This window comes from Pteropus alecto, unplaced genomic scaffold (assembly GCF_000325575.1).
Source record: "Pteropus alecto unplaced genomic scaffold, ASM32557v1 scaffold5, whole genome shotgun sequence".
Classification (NCBI taxonomy): Eukaryota; Metazoa; Chordata; class Mammalia; order Chiroptera; family Pteropodidae; genus Pteropus; species Pteropus alecto.
Window position 1 is genome coordinate 18124350 of NW_006441953.1, and position 9935 is coordinate 18134284.

Here is a 9935-nt window from a genome sequence, read left to right on the forward strand (position 1 = left end):
CCTACCAAATTGGGCACCTGGTCAATCACAATGATTTAGCGCCAGATCTATAGGTAAAAGCCTTCATTAACTTCAACCGTCGTCATAAGTTTCTCGGAACTCTGGGGTGAGATTAGTAATTAAATAATGATTCTCATGCGCTGTGAAAACGAGAAGCCAGGCTCACGAAATGCTGAGCACGGCGTGGTGATCCATAGTCAAGAAAACCCTTGTTAACTGACCCCTTTTCCCTGATCTGTTTCAAGTAAAACAAGAGATCTTGATAAAAATATAAATAAAAGCAAATCCCTCGTACAACCTCAACTCCTACCATGGGCTAGAACAAAACAAGGAGGTTGCAACTGAAGAACACGGTCTGGAGGTTCGTTGGACTGTCTTTGAGGGAACAGTGGACTAATTTAGATCGCGTTGGAAGGAGCGACATAATTGTTTATTGAACGTGGACGTCCAAATCCTAGTTATTCCTTTACTAGAGATTAAGAGGAATTAGGGAACAGTTCACGTCCGTCCTGCTAAACCTGACCCAGTTTATTTACACTGTAATCTTACTTCAGAGCATGAGAGGGAAAATGAGCTGCTCTTATCAATTAATAGCTGAGGAAAAATTTAGATTCCAAGTTCAATGTAAGAGCTATTTATTCCAAAGCCCAACAGAAGTGAAGAGTTGCTTCCTGTTACGCTGGAGGAGCGGAGGGCGGGCAGGGCTAGAGAGAATTTTTTTTCTCTCTCTCTTAAGAGTTTGAATTACTGTGCAATCTTGGATTTTCTAGTGACCTGTGTTAAAGCCCTGGGGCGAAAGCAGACCCATAATGGATCTATTTCTGAATTGTTCAGCAGTATTGGAGTTTAAAACAGCAGTCGTGGTACATGCATATAATGAGGCCAGTGCTTCCTTCTGAATCCAGGAGGGCATTGGTCACAGCCCTGCATGGCCTCTCAAAGTACAGAGGACAACGAGCTCTTCCTCTGCTCACTTCCAGAATTCTCCAAGGAAGTCAGTCCAATCCTGAGCAGATGCAGAGGTTGCTTTAGGGGTATGAGATAAAGGGTCGGTGAAAGCCTCTGCCTTTGCCCCCAAATTCCCCTGACTTGTTTTGCCTACGCTCACCCCCCATCCCACATTCTTCTATCAAAGATTCACTTCTCTGGGTTAAGGCATTGTTTCATGTTCAAATACCTCTGGGAGGTATAACACATTCTTTTCATCAGTCATTAATAATTTAGTGTTCATTCCACAAACATTTGTTGTTTGTTAAATTTATTCATAACGTGAATTAATTGGAGTCAGGGGGTGAAATGTTGAGTCCAATGCTGCCTTTCTACTGGTAGCATGACCCCTCAGATCCTCAGCTGGCACACCTGGAAAACCAGGGGGATGAATTCAGGAGGCCCCCCAAGTCACTCCAGCTCCAGCACTGTCTGCCTCTAAGACAGCTGTGGAAATGGGCGTGAGCCAGGTGATGGGAGGGCCTGAGACGCAACAGAATGAACATGGACATTTATCAGAAGGCTCAGGGTCTTTGATCTGCTTTGTATCAACCTGTATCCTTGGGTCCAATTTCCAGAATTCAGCACAGAGCCTGGTACAAAGTAGGTACCCAATAACATTGTATTTCAAAGTATGGAAAAATGAGAACACCTATATGTTAGTTTTTTGAGGGCTTTTGGAACAAAGTGCTCCAAACTAGGTGGCTTGAAACAACAGAAATTTATTGTCTTACAGTTCTGGAAGGTAGAAGTCCAAAATCAAGGCACTGACAAAGCTATGCTGCCTCTGAAGCCTCTAGACAAGGATCCTTCCTTGCCTCTTCTGGCTTCCGGTAACTCCAGATGTTCCTTGGCTCTTGGCAGCAAAACTCCAATCTCTGCCACTATCTTCACATAGCCGACTTCCCTCTGTGTCTTCATATTGTCATCTCTCTGTGTGCATATCTATGTCCAAATTTCCATCTTCTTGTAAAGATCTCAGCTTTATTAGATTAGGGTCCACCCTATGATTTCATCTTAACTCAGTTACATAGCAAAGACCCTATTTCCAAATAAGCTCATATTTACGGAACCAGGAGTTAGGATACAATTCAACCATAACAACCTAGTTCGCAGAACTGTTGAGACAATGACCGAAACATGGATGTGAAAGGTCTTGATGATGGGAACGTGTTTATGCTAATGTAGGGTAAGGAACTCAGTTGGGATTTGTACCCAGCCCTTTCTCCCAACCATTAAGCTACCCACAGAGATATTCGGCATAAGAACTCTGAAATCCAATTTAGGGGCGCAAAGACAAATGAAGGGGAAGAGTACAGAAAATGAGGTCGAGGGCAAAGAAGACAAAGTTCGCTACCTTCACAGGGCTGCCCGGACCTAGTTCAGGTTCCACATGAGTAAGGGGACCTCGAATACCCATGTGCAAACCCAGACATCCCAGCAGGCAAATGACACCCATTCACCAAGGCCACACTGCAAAGAATGAAAATTACTAGTTCATGCTCATCTTTATGTCTCTTATTACCATAGACTTTGGAGGTCACTTAATGAAGAAAACCTTTAATAAGAACCGGTAAGGTATTAAGCATCACATCATTCAGAAGACGGATATGGTTTCTGATCTCTCAGGGCACAGGTTCTAGGGACACACGGACAGTCATGCATGTATTTTATGTATATTTTCCTTTTCCTTTGTGGGGGTTAGCACCACGGAAGTATTACATTCTCCTTGATTAGGAACCAGGAGTCTAAATTTGAGTTCTGGGCTGAATAGTAATTTTTCCTGAAGGTTTGAATAAATCATTCAATTTGCTTCAGTTTCAACTATTTTCAGCATTTCTATTTTAATCATTAGTTTGGGCTGCTTAGGATCCTAGAGTCACATAGCCCTTTTGTGACTTAATTTGGGATGGGAATGAGGCAGGAGGCAGAAGGTGCCCTGAGAACCAAACAAGAGAAGACAGGCTTGAGCTAGAGCCTAAAAGACGTGGGCAGATGTGAGAGGCATTTTCTCGTTGGTGACAACGGCAATTCTTTGTTTTAGCAAAGCACGTTATGGAATTTGCACAACTGTAATTTTGGTAAAGATAGGAGAGATTCTCATGGAAGGAAGATGGTTCAATGTTCACTTTGTTTTAACTGTAAGGAGATGAGTCAGATCATTCAAGTAAACCATAGGACCTCAAGATAACAAGTGCATATAATCCATCTCACTCCTCTTTTCACTTTGAATGCCGGGAAGCTCAAAGCTAAATGTACCATTCAGTTAAAACACTAATATTAAGTCTAGGACACTGTTTCAGTTACCTATTGCTGTGAATAAACTACCCCCAAACTTAGTGGCTCAAAATAAGAAGTTATTTTTATCTTTCACGGTTCAGTAAGGACTCAGCTGGTAAGTTCTTGCTTGGGGAGTCACATGCAGCTTCAGTTGGATGGTGGCCGAGGTTGGAATCATCTGAAGGCTCAGCTGTGTGAGATGTTCAACATAGTTTGCTCATTCATATGTCTGGCACCTGGGCTGAGATGGTCGGCATGGCTGAAGGCTGGCTGAGCATTTCTCTCTCCCTCCATACAGCTTGCTTGGGTTCTCTCAACATGCTGGTAGTCACAGTTCACACACGGCAGCTGACTTCCCCCAGTGGAAATACCTCCTCCAGGGTTATAATGGGAGACATAGTTCATGGGTGGGGTCTACTTTGGAGACATGCTACTACAGGTATTTATAAACCTTCGATTTTTCATGGTCTTATTTGGGATGTATCTTTCTTTATGAGCCTTTGTTGGAAGCAGGCAAGTGTGAATAGTACATAAATGATGCTTTACTCTTATCTAGAACTAGATAATTTACCATGCACCTACTATGCAACTTTACCTGATCTTTACAACGCCATGTAAATGGGCAGGTCAGTGACTTTATCCCCATTATAAACCTGGAGACCGAGATTCGAAAAGGATTAGTGACCTGCCTGAGGTAACACAGATAGGAAGTAGTGGAATTAGGCCCTGGACAGGTATGTCTGACATGGCAATCTATTCTCAAGCACCTGGTGAAGCACTGACAGAGACCTAAGTCTGAACCCCAGGTGTGACTCCCCGACATCTTGCACACCTGTTTGCCTCTCTATCACCCACTTTCACAGCACGAGTTTAGTGTAGCGGTGTGAGCTCGAGTCCTTGAGCAAAATGCCTGAATCCAAACCGGCTCTGCCACTTCCTGGCCACGGACCTCTGGTCTTTCCAATGACTCAGTTCTTCATCTATAAAATGAGGCTGCTGCTGCTGCTGCTGCTGAGGCCATAAGTATTAAGTGAATGAATAAGCCTATCTCCCACTTTCACAGCACGAGTTTAGTGTAGCGGTGTGAGCTCGAGTCCTTGAGCGAAATGCCTGAATCCAAACCGGCTCTGCCACTTCCTGGCCACGGACCTCTGGTCTTTCCAATGACTCAGTTCTTCATCTATAAAATGAGGCTGCTGCTGCTGCTGCTGCTGAGGCCATAAGTATTAAGTGAATGAATACTTATCAAATGCTTGATAAGAACTTTAAAAAGAAATCTCTCAGAAAAAGCTGCATAGATGAGTAGGACCCTGGTCTAGCTTCCCCTTCTGTACACTTTTCTTAGTTTTATGAGAACCTTGCTAAGCGTCCACACCAGGTACAGCTGATCTTGACATTTCATTTTACTTGATATTGTATATTACCGCTACAGTAAAAGCCCTGAGTCGATGTTAATGCCTGCCTGAGCATCATGATTTCAGCTGTAGGACGCAGTTATAAAATATTGTCAGGACTCGTCGGCACAGCCCGTGTACCCCAAAATCTCACGTGCATTCACTGTCTCTCCTCATTTATTTCCACTGACATCCTCTGCCCGGTGCCCAGTCGCTCTTTTCTCTTGCTCTCCATCTCAAGTGGATCTGCACATTTACATCCAGCTTCTCTCCATTACACTCCTTTTTCATACACATCACTCAAAGATATTCTCCACCTATAGACACATGCCCTTGACCTTCTGTATCCCAGGGTAATTTCCTTTTTCAGACCCTCAGTGTACAGTTATTTCTGTGCTCACTGAGCCTGAACTATCCCCCCTCCCATCCCAGGTCACCCAAGGATAGAAGATTCGTTTTTGCAGCCATGCCCAGCAGGGCAAGATGCAGACCTATGTTCGAATGAGGAGGCTCTGGACACCTGGCTGCACCTGCTCAGGGGTGTTCAGCTCACAAAGCTCTTCATCAGTGGCCAGAGAGTGAACACGAGCACTTGCCCCGCTGCCCACCTGGACAAGGCACAAACAGCCTGTGTGGAGTCCAGAGAGCTTCTGATACTTGCTACTTAGGGCAAGTGCTTCTGACACGGGAGGAGCCTTGGCTGAAGGAAGCTGCCTGCTTTTTCCCAGCTCAGAGTGGGGAAAAAGTGAACTGAATATGCACCTATTCAGAAGGGCAAAGAGCCAAAAATAACCAAGAGCAATAGCATTTCATCTGACAGGCCCAGAAATACAGCTCATTTCGGAGCACGCCAGGGCTACAGACTGAGTGATTCAGAAACTTTCAGTATTCCCGCAGAATTACCTGCAAAAACTCTAAGGTTACACAAGGGCTTCCATTCCCTCTTTGCTACAACTTTTCAAAGGGAGAGATCTGTGGCTCATAGGAGAGTCTGAAGAGTCAGAGACTTGAGGCTCAAAAGACGGGGTCTGGGGGCCAGGACGTGAGGATGGTATTTGGTAGAATATTCTAATGAAGAAAGAGGATGGTATTTGGTAGAATATTCTAATGAAGAAAGAGGATGGTATTTGGTAGAATATTCTAATGAAGAAAGAAATGGGTATTTGGTAGAATATTCTAATGAAGAAAGAAATGGGAAGTCATTGGTCAACGTGGAGTATGCAACAACAGAAAGAACAGAGATAAGAAATGGATTTAGGGGAGGTAAAGTCTTGGCATAATGAGAGAAATGGAAGTACTAGACATTACAAATGGCATGTGGGATTTAGCTAGATCCTGAAGGTCAAACTTGGCAGAAACAAAGGGCATGGTTTTCTCATCGAGATGGGGAATGTGTTGTTTGACAGCAGTCTTCTCTTCCATTTCTGTTTTATTGTCTTCTATTTTGATGTAAAAGACAAATGTCACAGTTCATTCATCTTTATTCTGACTATCTGAAATTGCAGAAAGGGAGGGGGTGAGAGAGAGGAGACTGCGGGATTCCTGAGAACCCTGACTATGGGAAGATGGAGGAGATAACCACGAATAAAGGAAAAGAAGGAAGGAAGGGAAGAAGGGAAGAAGACAGGAAGGATAGAAGAAAAAAATTAAAAAGTAAGATGATGGATTCCATTTTATTTAGTGAATACATCTAAGAACTATACAGAGCATGAGGGAAATAAACACACAGAGCTGATTAAGAAATAACCTCTGCTTTCAAGGAGCATGCAGCCTACTGGAGGAGGAGACCAGGCCAACAAACCGACTTCAGTATAAAGCAGGATTAGCCACTTGCCACATGGGCTATAGGCAATGCTTGGTGGGGCAGAGAGAAACGACCAATTGAGTTTAAACCTGAGTTCATGAGGGATGGCTCCCTAGAGCCCGTGGCATTTGCCTGGACCCCAGTGATTTATGTAGAAGGGAAGTGGGAAGAAGGAGCGTTCCTCACGACCACATAGAGCCCTCCCCTCCCCTCCCCTCCTGTAACCCAGAGGTCAGTTGTCCCTGTAGAGGCAGATCTCTGTACCCTGCATATCTTGAGTCCCTAGAAATGTGGCTTCAAGTATCATCATGGATTACGCCAGTCCGAAGGTACGTTACCGCTGGTCCACAGCAAAATGAGACAAACACCAGTTGGGAGTTTTGCACAAGGAGATTATATTGAGTTTAAAAGACTATCTTCTATTATGATATTAGATCCTTCCTAATTTTTTGATGCTCTGTCTTTTAAATGAAATTACGTTGATAGAAGATATTCTAAGTGTATTTGGGTGTTGTTTTTTGTTTGTTTGAAATATCTTTACTTGGCAAGTTATTGCCAACTGCATTGGTCCCTAGGATGGTATTCAGTGCCCATGAGGCAAGTAGTCAACGAAAGTTTGGCCTTGTTTCTCCAGCCTCCCCCTCGCCCCCAGGCCACTGATGCTCCTTCCACTGAGCTTAGATAAGAGAGTCCACCATCCTCCCTCAGACTCTGCTGCCTTTGTCCTTCTCTGTGTTGAGGTTTGGAGTTGTTCTCTCCCTGTCTCCTTAGAGGAGATGTGATAAACTGACTCAGTTAGGCAGTGATGAGAGATACGAGATTAATCCAGCCTCCCCAGGGGCCTTCGCATTTTAGCAGAGTATCAAAACTTAATTCAGACCAATGCATTATGATAGTAGAATTTTAAGCCCTTCCATAGCACAATGGGAAAAAACGATATTTTTTAAGTAAAGGGCCTTCTGAAATCAGACCACACCCATCAAATTACTAACACAAATGGCTAGAGAGGAGGCAAGGGCAATAGCATTCTGTCTTCTAGATCAAAACGTCACACTCTACTGTGAATAGAAATCCTGACCTCCACTTGCTCTGACCCTCTCCAGTGCAGAATTAATCAGTCAATGCTGCCACCCCCTGCCCTGGGTCACAGAGCAAACCAAAGTCCCTTTTAGAGAACCAAATTGTGTTTGGGTGAGTTTTCTGCATGCCTGCTGCTCATCTTGGAAAAGGATGGTTCTGCCCACCTCTGGATTCCCAGGGCCTTGGGTGGTGTCTGACGCACAGTAGGAGCACAATGGAAGATGAGTAAGTGAGAGACAGGATATGCCAGGTTGGAAATAGCCCAATACCCTGTGGGGGTCCTTCGCACTGAGTATAGTTAGGTAAATTTAAACCCTTAAAGCTCACAAGGCTTTGAAACTCCAATTCCATGAATCCTGGCTGTGAACAACCTGAGGGACCCATTCAGTTCCCCAAAGACCAACCAAGTCCGTGTGCAATGAAAGAGAGAAACTCAGAATAAAGGCCCAGGAAGACAGGTAGAAACCCCACGGATATTGTGACTCCCCATTCTCTGGAACTGACCGACAATTTTCCCTCTACATACATTACAAAGTACAGTTTATACTTTGGCCTGACAGAGAAAATATGGACATGATCTGGGACAAAGTCACCAAATCTTTTATCCTCTTGGGCATCGGAGAGAATAAATGGTTTTCCACATCACACAGGAAAATGCGAAGTGCTCTGGGTCTGTGGAAGTGGGACAGGGTGGTGGTGACATCTGTCAAACAAAGAAACCCTCAAATGCTTTCATGTGGTGACTGCTGGATGTGACAGGAGCAGAAGTGACCCTTTCTTATAAGCCAGGTTTCTTATAAGCCAGTGGTTCTGGAAATGCGGTCTCTGGACCAGCAGCATCAGCCTGAAGTGGGAGCTTGATAGGTACGAGCTTCTCAAGCTCCTGCGCGGGACTGACAGACTCCAAAATTCTAGCGAGGCTGTCTAGCCACATGTGCTTTCGCAAGCTCTCCTGGTGATTTAGATCAGGCTAAAGTCTGAGAACCACTAATATAAGGCATCACCTTGCAGTGAGTGACTCTGGGCCAAGAGTCTGACCCAAGGCCACCGCCCTCAAGTGACCTAAAAAAAGTAAGGGATGACTCAGCTGAGGAGCGGAGTGTGGCCAGGCCTATATTGAGATGGCTGAGGGCACATCCACTCCCAAGGGATTCTAAAACTGATAGCAGCCAACCCTGGGTATGCCATGTTCACCATCAGCCTCTCCCTAGGTCTGTCGCCTTGACCTCCTGTCGTGGCATCTCCACAGGGAAAGAAAAAAAAAAGAGCTGTGCCCTCTCAGACTCCCAATCTATTATTAGTTCCAATCCACACAACCCCACCAGTGCCAAAGGGAAGCTTCTGCGAACTTTCTCGAAGGTGGATTAACTGTTTCCGAGCAGCAGTCACAGATCCAAGCAGTCGTCTCAGCCTCTAGGCACAGCCATGCCCTTCCCAGATAGCCGGGGCGGCCTCGAACTGGGGATCGCCCCATCGGCCGCGCCCCTGGGCAGCCTGGCCCTGTTGGCAGAGTCCGGGTCGGCAAACAGCCAGACCCAACCTGCGTCCCCAAGGCCAAAGCCGAGCTATGCCTGGATTTTTTTATTTTTTTTATTTTTTATTTTTAAAGCTGTGTGTGCACTTCAAGAGCTTCACCCCTCTCATTCGGGGCTTGAGTACAATCGCATTGCCCTAATTAGTTCATATTCTTTTCTGTCCAAAGTGGAAGCCGGGACACAGAGATGCAAATCAAATACAAACCCGCTTTGGGCGCCGATACTCCGTATAATTAAAACAAAGAGCGCGGCGGCGGCGGCACCGCACAAAACCCTGGGGAAACATCCAGAACGTGCCGCGAACCAGCCGGCAGGGTGGGGCGCAATCCCGGCTAAAAATGTGCCAGCAGGGAGGCGGCCCCGCCCCTGCAGGTGGACAGGTGGAGGTAGTCAGGGATCAAAATCCATCCTCAAGGGCTGGAAGCTGGGCTGCTGCGTGGCGCAGCTCCAGGGGCGCACTCGCCCGGCGCCCAGCGGGAATGGCGCCCTCGCCAAAAAAAGCAACCGAACAAAACCCATTGCACCGGCGGGAACTGGGCTGCGCGCCCCGCGAAAGGAGTGGGTGGGATTGGGAGAATTCGGGAGCGATGATGAGAACGAGAAGGGGAGAGAGAAAAGGAGAAAGTGGGAGGGGGGCGGCGATGGGATGAGGAAGCGAGGTGAGAACACGGGAGAGGGGAAAAGGGAAACGGAGCGAGGGGAGGAGACCGCCCCGCGAAAGGTGGGTGGGATTGGGAGAATTCGGGAGGGATGATGAGAACGAGAAGGGGAGAGAGAAAAGGAGAAAGTGGGAGGGGGGCGGCGATGGGATGAGGAAGCGAGGTGAGAACACGGGAGAGGGGAAAAGGGAAAAAC